This window comes from Lactuca serriola, chromosome 8 (genome assembly GCF_051521515.1).
Source record: "Lactuca serriola cultivar US96UC23 chromosome 8, Lser_US96UC23_V15, whole genome shotgun sequence".
NCBI classification, from domain to species: Eukaryota; Viridiplantae; Streptophyta; class Magnoliopsida; order Asterales; family Asteraceae; genus Lactuca; species Lactuca serriola.
In genome coordinates, this window is record NC_136415.1 from 29326834 (window position 1) to 29346905 (window position 20072).

Below are 20072 nucleotides of genomic sequence, written 5' to 3' on the forward strand. Positions count from 1 at the left end.
GATGATTCCATAAGAGAAATATGTGGGACCCATTATATATTAAAACGATTTTTTTTAAATAACAAAAAACTCATAAATGGTCCCTATAATAGTGAAATGACGAAAATACCCTTCACTTAATGGCCAAAAGCTATCGGAGTTAACGAAAATGACCATTTGTTAAAAGTTTTGAAACCACATGGACGATCCGTGAGGTTTTTTGAACTTAGGGACTAAACATGATATTTTCGAAAACCATAGGGACCATTTTTGAAGTTTTGTCTATATTATATGTGATTTGTTTAACATATAAGTGCACCTATGTATGTTATAAATCTATAAATAAATATCTTTATGTTTGATAATTAAAGGGATTAAAATGACGCATCAAAACCTATTATTTAGACGAATATAATAATAATAATAATAATAATAATAATAATAATAATAATAATAATGATGATGATGATAATAATAATAATAATAATAATAATAATAATAATAATAATAATAAAAATACATATTTCCAAGTACCGCTTTCATTTGAAATTCACACTACAACTCAAGAGTTTTCTAATTATGTATATTTATTAGGTATATTTATTAGTTACAATTCAAGAGTTTTTAACATATTTTTATTAATTAATAATCACTAATAACTTTTTCTTTTCCTTTCTTTTATAAGGCTGTAAAGTTTTGCTCACTAAATGTAACATCCCGAAAATTCAGAAGTATTATTCAAGGGCTAAAGTGTAAATTAAGGAGGGGACTCGACGAGTAGGTGTTCCGACTCGCCGAGTTGGAGTGGGATTTGGTCGCGGGTTAAGTGACCAACTCGCCGAGTCAGTAGCTGGGACTCGACGAGTTGATGCTGAAAGGAGAAAACCCTAACCCCGGGGGTTGTAACCTATATAAAGCACATATCATCCATTCTTCATCCTCTTTACCACCCTTGAGAGCCTGAAAACCCTAGAAATCGAGTGGAACTCCATTGATAGTGAAATTGGAGCTTTTGGAAAGGAAATCTTGAAAAGGGAACTTGAAGACTAAGGGATTACAGCAAGGGAGTGGTATAGATTCGAGGTCTACTTTAGTGGGAGCTTCCATTGGAGTGGTGGAGTTTGTGTCGGAGGTTGGAGCAGCGTGATTTTATCTTTTCAGTCATCAGTGGCGAGGTGAGTTATCCACACTATATCGACAGGGTCTAAGGCACCAAGGCCGACCCTTTATCGGATTGTAATCCGAGTATCGTTGTTATGTTATTGCTTTGCTATGTTTGCATCCTGGTAGTTAGGATGGTATATGTTAGAGACCTGGTTAAGTTTGGTATCCTAGTATATAGGATGATGCTATGCTAGTGACTGGTTAGGTCGGTATCCTGGTTAGGATGATGTTATGTTATGTGATCTGCTAGATCGGTTTGATTGGATGTGAATTGTTATATGATTGTATGTTTATGTGCACATGGTTGTTGGACTGGGGATGGGTTGAGGCGGGTCCTGCTTTGTGTTGTAGGCCAACATACCCAGGGAGGACCGGTTATCCCGAAGGCCCAGCGACCCGTCCGGATAGGCTGTAGGCCCCAAGAGGGCGGACCAGATGCGCCGATGCTCGGGGAGTGGACAAGGCCGACTGAAGGTCCGATGCGGGCGGACCTGTCATACTGTAGACTCAGAAAGTGGACCAGGTGGATTGAAGGCCCGATGCGGGCGGACCAATCACACTGTAGACTCGATGTATATGGCTAGACTCGAAGGGTGGACCAGGTGGACTGAAGGCCCGGTACGGCGGACTAGTCACATAGTAGACCCGAAGTGCATGGTTGTTCTATGTTATGTTATGATATGACATGTTATGTGTATGGTATATGTGGTTGGTATTTTGGGGGTATCTCACTAAGCTTTCGAGCTTACAGTTGTGGTTTAAATGTTTCAGGTACTTCAGGAGACCGTGGCAAGGCAAATGCGTGATCGTACCGCTCCTCATGTTTATGTTTTATGATATGGTTCTGGGAAGACTCTGATAATAATTGTATTGAAAACCTTTTTGTAATGACTTAACGAAACTGGGTTGTTTTTGAAAAGTTTAAATTGGTTGGAATTTTTAGAGCGTTACAAGTTAGTATCAGAGCCTTGGTTTGAGTGAATTGGAGGAACATTCGTGTGAATCCAGTCTCAAATCAAGGAGAGTTTTCAAAAAGAGAATTTAAAATGGTTTTCAAAATGAGTAAAAGAGGATGCAGAGGTACGATCAGCCGGAGCCAGTAAGTAACCCCAAAATACCATACAAGTTATTTGTTTATAAGATATGATAGAACAGCATGCTAGTACTAGGCTAGGGATCTTCAGGAATTGCATGATAGAGTTGCCTGATTTATGATGCATGCTGGCCTAGGGTTTCTTTTTGTATGAGATTTCCAGTGTTCCTCTAGGAGTGAGGGTTGAGTGCTTGTTATGCCTGTTCATCACTAGGGTGTTGTGGTGATACTTGATATAAATATGGGTAGGTGTGGAAGGTAGTATGGGCCTGTACTACTGAAAGCACAGGACCCATACGCGTATCAAGGTAGTCACAAGCCCTAGGGCTGGGTTGAGAGTCGGTTCTCGGGTTAGTGAGAAGCGTCTGATGTTTTGCGGTAATTTCAGTATGGTGGATACGAGGCATGCTGGGAGCGGATCCGGATCAGGATCGGGAGCAAGAGAGGGCGGTCAGGGTGGGTCAGTACCGCCCGAGGTTATTGGTCAGATGAGTATAGACGAGTTGGATGTTAGGATTCGTGAGATCCTGCGTGATGAGGTTGATGCGTTGTTCAGGGCCGAGTTGCCGGAACTGTTTGGGTCGATCAAGACTGCCATAGTCGAGTATTTTGATGAGGGCTATGCAGCTCTTACAGAGACGGCTGCCGCGGCGACTACAACAGTTGTAGCAGCGGAAGGGGGAGGAGCCGGTAGAGGTTTTTAGTATCGGGACTTCGATAATACGAAGCCCCTACCTTCGATGGAGTTCAGGACCCGATTATTACTATGAGATGGTTGTCAGACGTGGAGGGGTGTTTCTTCACGTGTTCATGCCCTGATGATCAGAGAGTGAGGTGTGCTGTGAACCTGTTGAGGCTCGGGGCGAAGGATTGGTGAAGATTGACCACGGGGTCATATTCGGATGCGCAGCAAGCTGCGGTTTCATGGGATCAATTTCGGGAGATGTTCAGTACCCGTTATATTCCATGGGTTGGCTCAGGAGTTCTTGGAACTGAAGCAGGATTCAAAGTCGGTGACGGAGATCAATAGGATGTTCACTGAGAGGGCGATGTTTTGCCCGAAGTTTGATTCGGAGCAGGTTCAGATGTCCCGATATCTGAGTATGCTCAAGAGGGATATCAGGCAGTTTGTATATACGCAGAGGTGCGAGACCTTGCTGGAGTTGCAGGAGGCCACTCGGCGACGTGAGTTGGAGATTGAGTTACAGTTGAGAGAGCAGAGGCAGGCCTCGACATAGTCGCAGTCGACGCCGAAACGGTCCAATACCATTGATACTAGGTTGGGAGATCAGAGCAGCCGCACTTGTGGGAAGTGCGGGAAGGGACACACCGGAGTCTGTAGGTCCGGTGGTGCGTGCCGCAAGTGCGGAAGAGAGGGGCATTATGCGAGGTTTGGCCGTCAGTCAGCCCCAGTTCAAGATATGAGGATCTGTTATCAGTGCCATCAGGTTGGTCACATGAGGGCCAACTGTCCTCAGCTTACTGCAGGACCGGTGCAGGCTCCAACACCAACCACTTTAAGGATTACGGGTGGAGGTCAGGGTGGAGCAGAGCCCGCGAGGGCTCAGGGGCGTGCTTTTCAGCTTATAGCAGAGGAGGTCAGGGCAGAGTCAGATGCAGTTGCGGGTATGTTTCCTTCTTGATATCTTGTTATCTTATGGTTGTTATGGAGTATTATATCTGCTAGTCTTGTTCGCATAATTTATGGTATTGTATCCGTTCGATCTTTCAGGCTTATGGTGTTGTATCCGTTCACCACATTCATTTGAAACTCACATGACTTTTCAATTTCTTTATGTTAATAGTTATAAGTTGGTTAATAAGGTTAAATAAATATCAAACGTAAAGTGTAATCTTATATAAACTAAATTTAAGTATTAAAATACTATCTTACTTCTACTTATAAAGTTATGTTTTTTTTTCAACTTTTAAGATATTATACTTATTTTATTAATTTTAATATATTGTTGGATGCAATCATTATCATTTTAAAGATATAAATTTGGAACAATTTGTATCAAATATTTAAATTATTAATTTGAATATAACATTATATGGTAAACCTAAATATAAATTTTAGTTGAACTTAAACAACCCAAATAATATTTTGCAAATAGTTAAAAGTGATTAATTGTAGTGTCTTTCTGATAATGATTATAAGTTGGTTAATAAGGTTAAATAAATATCAAGCGTAAAGTGTAATCATATATATATATATATATATATATATATATATATATATATATATATATATATACATACATACATACACACACACACACTAAATTTTAGTTTTAAAATAATATCTTTATTTCTACTTATAAAGTTATGTCTTTAACTTTTAACATATTATACTTAATTTATTAGATTTAATATGTTGTTGTATGTAATTTATTATCAGTTAAAGCTACAACTTTTGAAAAGTTTGGATAAAATACTTAAATTGTTAATTTAAATATAACATTACAATGTCAACTTAAATATAAATTTCAGTTCCACTTAAAAAAATCAAATAATATTTTTTAAATAGTTAAAACTGAAAAAATGTAGTGATAAATGCAAAAAGAAAAGTGTAATCTCAATCTAACTAATCTATTTCCAAAAGATATTTTTATAATCGTTAAAATTTTCAAATAAGTAGCTTAAAATAAATTGCAATAACAATAGTTAAATATAATTCTATATAAATGATTATATTGTTATCTTTAAAATCAAAAACAATATGTGATGTTTTAAATAATTATAATGATATAAATTAAAACATTAAACAAATAAATTTTAAAAAAAATTTAATTAACAATAACAAAAACTATAAATAACATTAAACCATATCTTATATTTAATTTTATTCATGTGTAACACGCGGATAGGAGTCTTTCAAATTATTAAGATTATGCAGTTATAATAGATGTATATATTATCATATAATTTGAAATAATCAATATATTATATCAATTTAGTATACGAATTATTACATCAAATTTAACAAAACGTTATTGTTATATTTAAAAAAACATATATTTGTAAATACTTCAACTATATAGGTGTTTATGTGCAACGCACGGACATTCGTCTAGTTTGATTTATAAATGATAAAAACAACTTTGTAGATGCCTATTTGATGTATACATCAAAGTCTAAATGTTAATTTTTGTAAAAAAACGAAAAACTTAAACTTTATGTTATAAAACTCTTTAACAAAAACGTATAATGATGATATATGGTGAATATATATATTAAAAGAGTTTTAAAAAACTATTACAACAACAAAATATAATTTGTGAAATCACCGTTACACCCATTATGCTAAAAAAAATACAAAAAAACTGACATTATTTCTGTAAGGGAAAAATTCAAATATTTTCTTTATAATTTATGAAAAAATAAAAACAAATGATAAAAAAATAAAAACAAACACCTTGTTGGTATCTTCTTCTGACGAAACAGGTACCATACATAATGAAAGTAAGATGATATATGAAACTCAATTCTACATTAATATTCAAGCTATATAAAATATATTGGGGAAAATAACAAAAGAAATCCAAGGACTTCATCATTATATTGAAAAACAAGGTGTAACACCCATATATTATATGAGTTAATTAAAAAATTAAATATAAATGTCTAAATATTTAAGAATTTTGAATTTATAAGAAAATAAAAAAATAATAAATTATTAAAATTGATTTTTTTTAACTTTTAAATTTAAATAAATAAATAAAATAAATTAATGAGTTTTAATATGAGAATTTTGAAATAAGAATGGAAATCCATTAATGAAATAAATATTCATTTATTACTACATTTATTGTAATTATTACATTAAAATATTATATGAAATTTATTAAAATAGAAAAACCCATAAAATGACATGTGAAAAATAAATTAATTTAAAATAACAACAAAATGATATTTGACAAATTGAATGAGAGTGTGACATGTGGCAAAAAAACCCTTCATTTATTAGAGTAAATGGCATGTAATTTGTATTTTCAACTATAATTGATTGAGAGATTTCTTTTTACATGGGTGAATCAAATTAAAAAGGGTCTATATATATCTTTTTGTTGATACCTTTCAATATAAATACATACATACATACATGTATGATGTTTATAATTAAAAGAAACTCTTATTTGTCCAATATATATATTTTTTGAAGCCGATTTTTTTTCAATGTACCTTAATTGTGTATATGGGTACCAAATCCGTTCTTTAATAATAAGTGTTTATAATCTAATAATCATAATCATTCAAAACCCAATTCCCATGCAGGTAATCTACTGAACATATTGATAGATATTATTAATATAATAAAAAAAACATATGAATTATTTAATAAAATGGATAGAAAGAAACCTTGAAACAAACGTCAATCTGTTTATATTTACCGAAATAAACATTTATAGACTTACCAAACATCAATTTGTGTCCTAAAGTTTCAGCAGCACAATACCTATGAAGAAAATAGAAAATATAATTAATGAAAACAAAGGAAAAATATAATTAATACATTAAGTGGTAATAATACCCTGAAAGTGTAATGAGATTTGATTCACATAGAGCCCAATGTTTAAAAACTACAAGTGCAATACCACCACTAATTATTCATGGCGTAGCAAAAAGAGAACAGGGTCAGGAGCACCAAGTAAAGACCGGTCAAACTTGTGAGCTACAGCAAGTCAACATAAAAATAAATTAAGGAAAAGAAAAGAAGAGGTTGAATTATAAAATGATTTTTGTGTTTCTAGTAGCATATGTATCTTTCACCAAAATCCTTCTGCCTTCTCCACTTAATGAGTACTTTGTAATACAAATCATGTCCATTGAGGTTTCCAAAAGGCATTAATCATGAAAGATTAGTATGCTTTGGTCTAAAAAATAACATTAAAATTTTTAAGGAAAGAGGGTACTTTGGTCTTGTTCAAATGCTTTACTCGGTTAAAAAAAAAACAATGTAGCAACCCGATATTTCGACTCTATGTAATGACCTAAAAAGTCAAATATTATAACCACTTTTGAAATAATGAAATTAACTTAGAAAATAAAATGTACAAAAGTCTCTATTGGGTTACCTACTATGTTAGATATTGTGTCAAGGTTTACAGAAACACTAAGAACACTAAAATCCGAGTTATAACAAATAAGTTATGACCATTCTAAAATTTCCGACAAAACCGGCAACACTGATAAAACAAAAAACGCGAAGTTTCAATACAATAGTTTTTAGCCTTAAGTATCTAAATGAAAGTTGTAGATATCATTAAACCGTAAAAGTACGTAAAAAGAATGTCCAAATCTGACTTCGTATGAGGAAGTTATGATTTTTCCAATATCCAGATATAACAGTAGACAACTAAAAACTCGAAATAGAGATCGAGAGACTTTTGGCCGAAACAACCTAAATGAGAATCGAAGGTCTCAACAATAGTAGCGCAATGGTGAAAAGTCTGACGAAAACGGACATCGGATGAAGAAGTTATGGATTTTTAACGGATTTTTCGTGTCCCGGCCCGTTAAACATAATATAATAAAAATAAAGTCAAAATTAGCCGATGAAGTCTAAACGAGAGTTGTAGAGCCTTTTCACACCTACGCGTGCATATAAAGAACGTTGAAATCGGAGCTCATAAGCAAAAGTTACGGATTTTACAAGTTCGGGACACAAAATCCGAGGTTGACTCAGCCTCATGACGTAAGGGGACCAGAATCACGACGTGAGCTCGTGACTGATGGGTTCCAGAGTGTCAGCCACGTCAAATTGTTGAAGAGGATCATGCTGACTAAGCCTCACGATGTGAGGATCCAAAACTCACGACGTGAGACCCCAAATCAGCCCCTATAAATAGAAGCTTAAGGGTGTCGGGTTTGGTGCTCATTTCTTCCCTTCTAAGTGTTGTTACTCTGCGTGATTACCTCGATAAGCCTTCCCGAAGCCCCGATTTTTCATACCTGAGTCCCGAAGGAAGTTCTACACTCCCGAGATCCCCGAGAATCCCGAGATTTTAACTCTCTCTAGTCGAGGTTTTGCTCGATTCTTCTCTCGACTACTTCAAATCAACCACTTCAATCAGGTGAGTTCATACCCCTATAAACTACACTTTCAACTGTTTTATCGATGCTTTTTATACACTTTTAAGGGGGGAATACAAGTAAACACACAGTTATTATCGTGTGTAACATAAAGTTTCACTATATGCTATTTTTATCAAGTGAATCATATGTGATTCATAACCACTACATAGGAACTTTCGTATGAAATATATATTCACGATAACATCTTGTCTTTTGGAAATAAAACTTTATATATATATATATATATATATATATATATATATATATATATATATATATATATATATATACACGAATCAAACACTTTATTTATACTTTAAATATATGTGATCATTTATGTCACTTTAAATGTTATACTTTACATAACAAGTGAGCATTACACTAGGATTTACTATACGAACGAAACACACACTTTGAAAAACAATAATAGGTATAGTTTACGAGAAAATCATGAACATTTTCATACTAGATACACTATATCAAAGAGATATTTTCATACACAAGAACAAATGGACATTTTCATACGTAAACCTGTTTTATACTAAGTTTTGTGAGACATTTCACGTACTTTCGAGTATTCATTTTAAGTCATGTATTATATACCATAATCCCTTATAGGGGGCGTGATTCTTGTGTATAGATCTATACGGGATTGACAATCCCACACCTAAGTTGTTAGCTACAGCTAGGCCGGCAGGCATGGGGTGACAAACGTCATAACTTTCCAACGCCTAAAGAACGTTGTTATAGACATCCTAGTCAAATAGTATGGTTATAAGACTCACATAGAGTATTAAAAACACATTGATTTACGGGGTTTTCAATTGCCTTAGCGATTTATACATAAACCTACTATTTTAGGCATGAAAAGCACTATTGCGTTACAGTTTTGGAACAATTGAACTACCATCTACTATAGTAGAAAATATGAGATTTTCTAGAAACATTTAAATACGTACAAAGCATTTTCATTCTATTTCATACAAACATTGTCACTAAATACTTATGAACTCACCAGCTTAAATGTTGACCTACTCTTTCAAAACTACTTGTATTTCTCAGGGATTCAGTAATAGAGGTAAACTACTTGCATTAAAGAAGGGACGCTGCGGCGTTAGTTTAATTTCATTTTGACATCATATTGTAATTTCTTTTGAAACAAGTACTTTCTACAATATAAACTTTCAAATTACATATATGATGGTTGTGTTACTTTCTTTACTATATATTCAACTGTTTCGATACTACATGAAGTCATTCGCCCTCGAACGATTCCGCCGTTCTGGTTTGGGGGTGTGACAAACAAATTTAACATAATTAAATGCAAATAAAAAGCAGAATTTGACATGCGTAGATGATCAATGTAAAAAATGTTATTTCACTCAAAAGATGCATATTTTGCATCTACTTCATTCACTTCCACATAAAGATTTTGCTTCCACCGAAAAACCCTTCATCGCCTTTCAAGATTCAACCCTTGATTTTTTGTTTGGTGGAATTTGAAACCAAGCATCGTAATCGACGCTAACACTTTCAACATTTGGAAACCGGGAAAATTCCTAAATTGATACAACACAGAAGCCAAAATCGGTAGATGTTGGTGGTGGAGGGACTAAAGGAGCGATGTTGGTGCGACGCTCACTTTGCAAACCCTAAAAAAATGCGATGATTCATAGAGAAAGGAGAACATTATGGAGGAAAATGGAGTGGAAGATAGAGAAGATGAAATGAGAAGAAAGCGGTGGAGAACCAGACAGATGTCGTAGCTCATGTGCGGTGGTTTCTTGATAATAGAGAATAACGATCGAAGATGGAGTAATGAAGGGGTGGTGGTGGAATGAACTGGAAGAATTCCACGGTGAGCGAAGTATGTAACACCCGGAATCTAGAAGGCTAATTAAGAAAAATAAAACATCATTTTGAAAGGTATACTCGTCGAGTTTAAGGTATAAACTCGACGTGTAGGAATTATGAGTCACACGCATTTTCGAAGATCAACTCGACGAGTTGGTCGCTGATATGTGCATATTTAATCATTTATTTTGTATAATATCTTAATATTTCTTGGCTATTTTATCTCGATTCATGAACAAAATGTACTTAATTATGTTAAAATTATATTTTCAGCATTAAAGACACGCTCAAGTGAAAAAGGAAGAAGAACTAGCAATTGGAAGCTTGATAATTAAAGTTTAAAGAAATAAAGCTTAAAAGAGGAAGAACTCGCCAAGTTGGCCATCAAATCGACGAGTAGGTCAGAATCTTCGGGAACCAACAGTGTCTTACCATACACGCCGTACACACGATTTAAGTAAAGAGCTCGTCGAGTCGATGCAGAATTATGAAAATTCTTATATATATCGGACATTCCCGAAACCAAAACACTAGTGGACGACTCTTGGAGACTTTTGGCGACTCATTGGCGATCAAAAGGGTTATTGAAGCTCTGGTTTTTGAGAATTTGGCTTAGACATCTAGTTAGGAGAGATCAAAGGCAATAAACACTATTCTTTTTCTTAATTACTGTAGATATGAGCTAAAAGCTTATAACTTCTGTTTAGAGTATATGAATTTATGAATATGGTGTGATTTTATGGCTTGGATTAATTTGATTTGGTCTTGTTAAGCTTGTTAAAGACCATTATGTGTTGATAACAATTATTTTTCTGTTAATAATCAAGTTGTTGAGTTGCATGAACATCTTCTTAATTGCTTGAATCATATAATTTTGTGAACACAATATTTTATGCCTAGTATTAGTGAATATGAACTTAGGATTAACTAGAAAATAAGTATATTAATGTGTAAGCATGTATGATGAACAACTGTAGCACCTGGTTCCTGGTATGTAAAATTTATCTAAGTGTTTTGCATTTTTAGCCTTGGACTCGGCGAGTTGTAGGCCCGACTCGCCGAGTAGAGACGAGATATGGAGCACGTTTAAGTTGGCGACTCGGCGAGTCCATATTCTGGACTCGGCGAGTCCCCGCTGTCTGATGAAACCCTAAATTTCAAGGGTTTGCACCCTATTTAAGTCATCTTATGCGCCCCCAAGCTCGCCCCCTTCACCCTCAGAGCTCCCTATATCGTCCAACCCTTGTTCCTTGTGAGATTGAAGTGCTTTAGTGTGTTTTCTTGAAGATTTTGAAAGAAAAGGAGAGTAGATCAAGAAGAGAAGAAGGAGGCCAAACATCTTGGTGTTATTTCAGTGATTTCCTTGAGGTATAACTCAGTTTCCCTCTTTCATGCCTATAGTCCCTTATAGCTCCATTAAAGTCCTTCTTGAGCCATTTCCAAGCTTGATTATGAATTAGGGTTTGTAATAAGTTGATTAACCTTTAGATCTAGGCATGATTGAGCTTCAGGAGCTCGGATCTACTGCCTTTGTGGAGCCATATTGCATGAAAGCCCTAGATCTACTCTTTTAGTGCATTTTGAGCCCTAAAACCTTGATTGGTGTTTATTTACACGTAAAGTTGGAAACTTTACGTGTTAATCAAGCCCTAGAAACCCAGATCTATGAATGACATGAGTTGGATTCAAGCAAAATCAAGTATATAGTATTTGCATGTGAAAGACTCGACGAGTCGTTCATCGGACTCGGCGAGTCGAGTCGCGAGTCCCCGAGTTTTCCCCCTTTTCGTGTTTGCTGGGTGGAGTAGTGAGTCATGGGGTGTGACTCAGTGGGTCGGAAGCCAGACTCACTCATGAAGGAACTCGGCGAGTCAATGCCCTGACTCGGCGAGTTCAAGGCAATCTTCTTGCCTCAAGAATAGACTCGGCGAGTTGTTCATACAACTCGGCGAGTCTCAGCATAGAATGTTCTTTGGATGAAGATGAACTCGACGAGTTGTTCATACAACTCGGCGAGTAGGATGAAGGACTATTGGACTTTGGTTTAGTAGGAAAACTCGTCGAGTCAATGTCCAACTCGACGAGTAGAGACGAGATTATGGTCAATCGAATGGATAGGGACTCGGCGAGTTGGCAAGCCAACTCGGTGAGTCGGGTCAACTGGAAGTTGACTTTGACTTTGACTCTTGGTTTGGTTAAGGGTAAATGGTCATTTTACCCTGAGGTCGGTTAGCAGTATTTGACTAAGTGTTTTGTGGGGATTATAGCCGGAGGATCTCCGAGGAAGCAGAAGAAGAAGGCAGTCAGTTCCCACGTAGATCAGCAGCTACTTTGAGGTGAGTTACCTTCCGGTAGCGGTGGGTCTACGGCCACAATGTCGGCCCACCAGTAGGAGTTGTATGTTAGATGATTGTCTTTGTGATATCATCTAGGTTTCCTACTACCTGATACGTTTATATGTTGGCATGATATGTATATGTGATAGTAGTAGAGTTCGGTTGTTAGGACCGAAGGGTAGGTCAGACACCTCAGATATGTCTGACAGTATGTGATGATATGTTTATATGCTGGCATGATATGCTATATGCGATAGTGGTAGTAGGAGGGGAATAGTCCCTAAGTTCGGTCGTTAGGACCGAAGGGGAGATCGGACACCCCATATATGTCTGATAATATGTTATGTTATGATATATGTGATAGTAGCAGTAGGGGTGAAATACTCCCCGAGGATCGATTGTTAGGACCGATGGGTAGTCAGCACCCCAGAATGGCTTGACATGGGTAGTCATCACCCCAGAACGGCTTGACACGGGTAGGTCGGCACCCCAGAATGGCCGTACCGGGTAGGTCGGGTACCCCATAATTACCCGACAGTATGTATGATATGTGATTTTATGGTATGTGGTATGATGGGGGAACTCACTAAGCTTCGTGCTTAGAGTTTTCAGTTTTGGTTTCAGGTACCTCTTCTTCGAAGGGGAAGGAGCTGGCGCGGTAGCGGCACATTACATACATACTTTGTATTCCGCACTATGAGATTTTCCTGGGGATATGTACTCTGATATTATTATATTTTATAAAATGGTTTCCAGACATGCGACATCTTTTATGAAATGATATGATCGGTGAATGTTTTATTTCTAATGTTTTGCTAAGTATATGTTTTTAAAAATGAAATTTTTGGCTCGTATTTTTGGGACGTTACAACAACCATACATGAGTTAATTGAATTGAAAATTTTAGTTAGCTAATATTACAAGTCTTACTTGATCTGAATAAAATAGTAGGAATCATGTTAGTTTAACCAATTGACCATCGTTTGAATTAACCTGTTTGCTAAGGATTAGTAATAGTGAACATTAATCTAATCACTTTAGGAATCGATAGTCAATTATATGTTAGTCCGTTGCACTTGCCATGAAATCAACCATAGGAATAAATGAGTCGAATTTGAACTTAAGTCTCTTTTATCATTGAATCTAGTTACCTTCTAGTTGCTTTAATTGTTAATTGTTTTGTTTAAGTGTTATTTGCTTATTTAAGTCTCTAGTCTTGCCAAACTAGAGAAAACCATCTTTTATTACTTGTTTTTAATTAGGTAATTCTAGTAGTTAATCTTAATTGTTACCGGTCCATGTGTTCGATACCATACTTGCTTGAACTATATTGCTAATTGATTGGTACATTGCCTTTCATGTGTTTATTTTCTGTTTGAAGTAGTAAGATTAAAACTAGTGCATTTTACACACATTAAGTTTTTGTCACCGTTGTCGGGGAACGATTTTAATAGTTATTTTAATTTCTAGTGTTATCGATTATTTGTGTAAGATTTAACTTGCATAAAGTTACTAATTTCGTCATCAATTTACTTAGTTTAAGTTACTAGCTTTTTGTTTTAAATTTTTCGTTTTTATTTTTTGCGTAGGCGTTGAACTCGTCGAGTCCAGATGAAGCAACTCGACGAGTTGACACATTTTTCACTTTCGTTTTTCTGTTTCATTTTGTTCGTTTTACACGTGTTTTCTGTTTCATTTTGTTCGTTTTACATGTATTTTCTGTTTTTCTTTCAGGGATTTTATGATCCGTGGATTAAATACACCTTTGATCCCACCACTTGAAGACCCGAAATAAGGTTTTAAGAAGAACAAGGATAAAACTGTAGGAGAATCTGCAACCCCAAAGAAGTCACCTTTTAAGAATCTCAAATCAGTTTTTGGCAAGAAAAAGGGGAAGCAAGTGGGAGAATCCAACACAACATTGAAGGACGAAGACCCTAAGAAAAAGGAAGATATCGAGTACGAAACATAATTTGAAGAAGAAAGCGAACACGATAACACCATAAGTGACATTGGAGACATACCCATGGGTGAGTATAAGAGAAAGATGCATGATGATACCGGGCCGGGACTCATGCAACCCATGATTCCAACAACTGCTAACTTTGAATTGAAAGGTCACATACTCGCCCAACTCAAGGACATCCCATTCTACGGGAAGATCACGAAGATGCATACAAGCATATCGACGAGGTCAACGACATAGTCGACTACTTCAATATCCCTAATGTGCCTTACAAGACTGTTTTGCTCCGTATGCTACTGGTCACATTTAAGGGCGTCACGGAAGATTAGCTTAAATTACTCCCTCCAGGACTCATCACCACATGAGTTAAAATGCGTGAATACTTTATTGATCAATTTTGCCCTCTCTCAAAAATAGCAAACACTACAAGGAAAAAGGCCATTACCGGCGACAAAAGTCGCCGGCAAAAGTCCCAAAAGTCGCCGGTAATACTAATAGCGGTGATGCGTCGCCGGTACTAAGTCGCCGGTACTGCCTCGTCGCTATTGATCAGTTTGTCGTCGGTAATGATAAAAGTCGCCGCTATTGACTCTATCGCCGCTAATGAGTATTGTCGCCGCTAATAAGCTAGTCGCCGGTAATGACTTTAGTCGCCGGTAAAAGTGTCGCCGGTAAAAGTGTCGTCGGTAATACCTTTTGTCGCCGGTAAAAGTGTCGTCGGTAATTGTTTTTCAATTTTTTAATTTTTTTTTAATTAATGATGGTTGTCGGTGATAATATCGTAGGTAAAAGTGTCGCCGGTAATAACAATCTTCGATTAAATATCAAAACCAATAGTGTCGACGCTAATTATAAAACAAACATCGTATTAAATATCAAACTTAATAGTGGCAATGCATACAAACAAACATCCAAATACAATTAAATATCAAAAGTCATAATATCCGAGTAGCAAAACAACAAAATTTTTACAATCTACCAAGTAGCAAAACGTGACAACATATGCAAATAAAACCATCCTTACATACCATCATCGTCGTTCCCATCGTTTCCTTGATTATTTTGGGATTGAAAAACGAATAAAGTTCATCCCTACATGTCGGGTCGGCGAGCATTGCACGAAGATTTTCCAACTACATAATTAATAACAATATATATAAAAACTTATAAGTTAGATCGTCAAACATAAACAAAAACTATCAAAATACATTGTTATTTTTAAACTAAGATAAAAAACCAAAGTACATTGCTATTTCTTGCACTTGGGACAAAAACCAAATTACCAAACTTTTTAGCAAATAATCACCACAAACCCAAAACTACCAAATCAACATGCATTTTACGATGCTAAAGTAGATTGCTATTTTTAAACTAAAATAGAAAACCAAAGTACATTGTTATATTTTGCACTTGGGACAAAAACCAAATTACCAAACTTTTTAGCAAATAACCACCACAAAACCAAAACTACCAAATCAACATGTATTTTACGATGCTAAAGTAGATTGCTATTTTACCTGTGATGGTTGTGATGGTTGCGAAGGATGTGGAATCGTCGGGAGACCAGAAGGTTTGCGGCCAATGCCTCTAATGTGGTCACGTCGCTCTCCTAATACTTTCTCGAAAGTCACTCTTTCTTGAGCGGGCGTTAACTCACTTTCACCTTGAGTTTGTTCTAACAGCTCTTCAACTAACCGATTTTGTAACTCCCAAAAGTAAGTAACAATAATGTATAAATAAACATTTAAATATATGATAAAATTATAATTAAATACTTACATATTGTTGTTCCGATTTAGCAGTAACAAATACACCATTCTTATCGGTATGAGCTTTGCGAAATGTTTCCACTCTCTTAAGGTTCTGTTTAACTTTAAAAATTAGATTATATTTTAAATAAATAATTACGTGTAACGTATGGTACCTTCTTATAGCAAGTACTGATATACGAGCTCGAACCCCCACGATTCACATTTGTTTGCTTTTCACGGATTTTTTTGTTCCTTTCTGAAGCAATTATGTGTTCGTCAGTTTGAAAATACTCAACTGTCTTCTCCCAGTTATCAACAAGCATACCATCCGGAGGATTTGCCAATGCTCTCGGGATATCTTCATACCCTCCAACCATCTTGAAATATTCTTTTGCGTCGGCTTTACGGTCTCGAAAACCTTTTAACAAGGCTGCTTGAAAACTCTCTGTCAATAGAGTAGCTTGTGCATCCTGGTACATTTGATTGAGATCAAACTTTGTCTACAAAAAAAAAAGTTAACCAAGTAAAAAACAATTATAGTTAAACCTATAAAATATATTTAAATAAATAATTACCGCTAAATGTTGTAATACATTGTCCTTTATATCAGGGGAAACTCTTTTCCAACTCCATTTGTCAAAAGGGACCATCTGCCACATTGTTTTCCCAACTTCTCAGGAAAACATGTCTCCCGCCTCTCCTACGGGATTAAATGTGATATCCCTATCATATTGCATGCCTATTGGTTTCCCCTGGTTCTGCAATATTGCTTTTTCAAGCTTTATATTTTTTGCTTTTCCTCGAACTTTCCTTCGGGCACGTCCCTCAACTACAAATGTAATTAAAAATTATTAGAAACGACATTTAATTTATGATAATTGAACAAAAATAGTAAATAAAAATTCATGATAAGACTTACCATCCTGCTCGTGTTGGCCAGGACCTCTACCACCTGGGAAAGGTGGGTCCTCGGCTCCGTCTCCCCCATGTCCACGACCCATGATAGCAGCCATGGTAAACATAAACAAAAGCCACACTCTTATCATTTCCTGAAAAATTATAAGATATACAAATACAATTTTTATTATAGATACACATTACATAGAAATAAACATTTAGATAGGATTAAACATTTAGATAAGAATAAACATTTCTATTTAAACTATAAATCCAAATAAAGTTCATATTACAAACACATATTACAAATACACATTACATAAGAACTATTTTAATCAGAATGTTCCTCATATCCTTCAATGTCTTCTTCGGTATCATAGTCAGAATCGGTGTCATCGTAATCAGTCTCGCAATCAGAAACATCATTGACTCTACCAGTTGGCGGAGGAACTTCAGATGCACTTTCACATTTTTCCAATCCACATTTTTTTTACATCTAAAATAATACAAAAATTAAGTAATAAAAAAATAAAAAAAATAAATTTAAAATTTTTATTTATGCATTTTTTTAATTAATTTTAATTAAAATTACTTGTAAGTTTTTAAACAATTTTATAATTTTTTTTTGTGTTTTTTTCCAATTATAACAATAATTTATTTTTATTTTTTTTTCCAATTATAGCATCCTTTAACTTATTTTTATGGTAACCGATTATTATTGGTTATAGAAATATAATTTTATGAATTAATTTGAAGATTATAAGTTAACTATATAAGTTATTGATTAATTAAATTGGAGTTAGTTTGGGTAAAAACTAGAAACTTTCTAGTTTTTGTATATAAGTTTTTAAACAATTTTTTATATATATTTTTTTATGTTTTTTTTTCAATTATAACAATAATTAATTTTTATTTTCTTTTCGATTATAGCATCCTACTTATAAGAAAACCACATAATTTTACATAATATATAAGAACATGAAATTCACATAGTTTTACATACATATTATGTTGTTGTATTGTTCTTTTTTACCGTCGAGATTAAAATATATATAAGTTTTTAAACAATTTTATAATTTTTTTTGTGTTTTTTTCCAAATATAACAATAATTTTTTTTTTTTTATTTTTTTTTTCAATTATAGCATCCTTTAACTTATTTTTATGGTAACCGATTATTATTGGTTATAGAAATATAATCTTATGAATTAATTTGAAGATTATAAGTTAACTATATAATTTATTGGTTAATTAATTTGGAGTTAGTTTGGGTAAAAACTAGAAACTTTCTAGTTTTTGTACCAAAACCACATACTTTTACATAATATATAAGAGGATGAAATTAACATACTTTTACATACATATACGACATATACACCAAATACAAATACATACACATACACACAAAATAACATCCTACTTAAACCAAATACATATAATTTCACATATACATAATAACATCCTATTTATACCAAATACAAAAGTTTCACAATCATATACCACATTTACAACAAACATACATACATTCATATACACACAATAATATCCTATTTATAACAAATACATATCATTTTTACCAAATACTCATATACCACATATATACATCAAATACACATACATTGGCATATATACAACAAATTCACATATATTCAAATTAAAAGTAAAATTAGCAAATGAACTTACCTTTGTTGAAGAATTGAAGTTAGAAATTGGTCCCAAAAGCTTTAACCACACCTAATCCAAAACAACACCACCAAAATCAAATATATGAACAATTTATTACCATTCAATCACTAGATGAAGCTAAAAATCAAAATTAACATACAAATTGAAAAGGAAATTACAAAATCAACTTACCTTTGTTGAAGAAATGGAGTTAGAAATTGTTCCCAAAACTTTAACCACACCTAGATTCTTAATAGGACACAATGAGGGAAGAAATTTGCTTGGAAATGGAGAAATACAGCCTTAAAATCGGATGAAGTTGGAATATTGGGGAAGGAAAGAAGTAGCAAATAGAAAGGAGATGGAGAAATGAACCCTCGTCGTGCGTTTTTTTTTATCTGCGAGAGGCAATAGCGGCGACAACTTGACCTTTACTGGCGACTTTTAGCAATAGCGGCGACAAACTGGAGGGAAGGGTACCACGTGTTTTTTCGTCAACTATTAGCGGCGACTATTTTAACTCTTTAGCGGCGACAAATGTGTCGCCGCTATTAGGTTTGATACGATAAGACACCCCACACGTTGGATTAGATATCTCGTCGAACGGTTCATATGCAACAGAGGGGGAAAGAGCGGATCCGGGTGCCAACCCTTTACCGGCGACAAGGGGCTTTAGCGGCGACAATATCTATTGTTGCCGCTAAAGCCCATTGTCGCCAGTAATAGTGTCGCCGGTAAAGGGTACAATTCTTGTAGTGAAAGTGGAAGAAAGTCATTTCAAATTTAGAGCAACAAACAGACAAGTCACTTTATGAGGCGTGGTAAAGATACAAAGACTTGTTAACTGCCCCCACAATGATTTAAACATTCAGCAAGAAGTCTCTATTATTTTTTTTAAATTTACCCCATCATGGAAGATAAGTGTAACATCCCGGAATAGCAAGAGTATAGTTGAAGGGCTAAAAGAGTAAGATTGGAAGGGGAACTCGGCGAGTCCATGGGTGGACTCAGTGAGTAGAGTCGCGACTTGGTCGCGTGTTAAGTGGCCAACTCGGCGAGTCAGTAAGATGGACTCGGCGAGTAGGCGCTGAATGGAGAAAACCCTAAATCCGGAGGTTGGGCCCTATATAAAGAACATTATGTTTCCTCCCCAACCTCCTTATCATCCCTTGAGTTCCAGAAACCCTAATTTCGTGAGGAAACCCCATTGTTGAGTGAATTGGAGCTTGGAGAGGTGGTTGTTGAAGAGATCTTGAAGGAAAAGAGACTTGGATCAAAGGGCTTTGCAAGG